The sequence below is a fragment of the Pristiophorus japonicus genome, chromosome 20 (assembly GCF_044704955.1).
Source record: "Pristiophorus japonicus isolate sPriJap1 chromosome 20, sPriJap1.hap1, whole genome shotgun sequence".
NCBI classification, from domain to species: Eukaryota; Metazoa; Chordata; class Chondrichthyes; family Pristiophoridae; genus Pristiophorus; species Pristiophorus japonicus.
In genome coordinates this window covers 71,929,257-71,930,340 of record NC_091996.1, presented here as the reverse complement: position 1 = coordinate 71,930,340, position 1,084 = coordinate 71,929,257, and the positions used below count along the sequence as shown (strand labels likewise).

At 46.1% G+C, this 1,084-nt stretch overlaps 1 pseudogene; it reads right to left on the bottom strand.

Annotated features, from left to right (window-relative positions):
- Positions 1-484: 484 nt before the first annotated feature.
- On the bottom strand, positions 485-719 carry LOC139233278 (U2 spliceosomal RNA; annotated as a pseudogene).
- Between the last annotated feature and the right edge of the window lie 365 nt (positions 720-1,084).

Genomic DNA, 1,084 nt, shown 5'->3' with positions numbered 1-1,084 from the left:
TGCATTGTCTGGAACTTCGATTATGTTATTTGCAATGAAATACATTTCGAGCCGATCCACAAAAACGTTCCCGGTCATGTCTATACTCTCCCAAATATCCGAATACACCTGCCATTTTAAACTCTAGCTATTCACACCATGTGCTGTTTTTTTACCTCGGATTTTTGTAGCTTTTTTCAGACAGAAACTTCCAAAGTCTTCTGTCGGCTGGCTGAATCCTTCACCAACAAAATTTAAGCTTTAAACATCCGAAAAATCTCATCTTCGGTCACCAAATGTGATATCTTCACAGAACACAACACACACAGCTTCCTAATATGGCAGGCTGCTCTGTCGGAACTCTCCGGAAAGCCTGTTCTGTTTAATTTTTTTTTTTTAATTCGTAGCCAATCGTTCCAATTCTTTGTCAAATCACAAACGCCAGAGGTCACCTTGCACATGCCAAGGATCACTCTGCGCCAATGCTCTTAGCCAAAAGGCCTAGAGCCACTGCACCGTTCCTGGAAGTACTGCAATACCAGGTTCGTGCCATGGAGGTGGATGGGTCAGGTCCCCCACACACCTCCGTGGAGGTGGATGGGTCAAACCTCCCCACCCACCTCCTGTTTCCAAAAATGCAAGCATATACCTTCCTGACCAGGGAGAAACCACCCGGAGGTCATGGTGGCTGGTCAGAAACGGTACTACACTTGATCTTAGCCAAAAGGCCGAGAAGCGAAGCCTGTTCTGTTTAATGATTAACGATACAGTTGCAGTACACAATACGTCCACATCCACAGTGTGGCGCTACAAGCATTACAAGCTTACAGACATTACACTTGTCAGCGACAATGGGCCGTGTTTCACCAGTACTGAATTCAAGGAATTCATGACCCGCAATGAGATCAAGCACGTCACATCTGCCCCATTCAAGCCCGCATCCAACGGCCAGGCAGAACAGGTAGTTCAAACTGTTAAGTCTTGAATAAAGAGTCAGACTAGATACTGCAAGCTCAAAGTAAGTTGTGACCGTAGTCCTTTAGTGCAGATCTCAGAGTGCCTCTCCAGCCTATGAGGCCTCCTTATATACAGGTGCTCCCAAGGG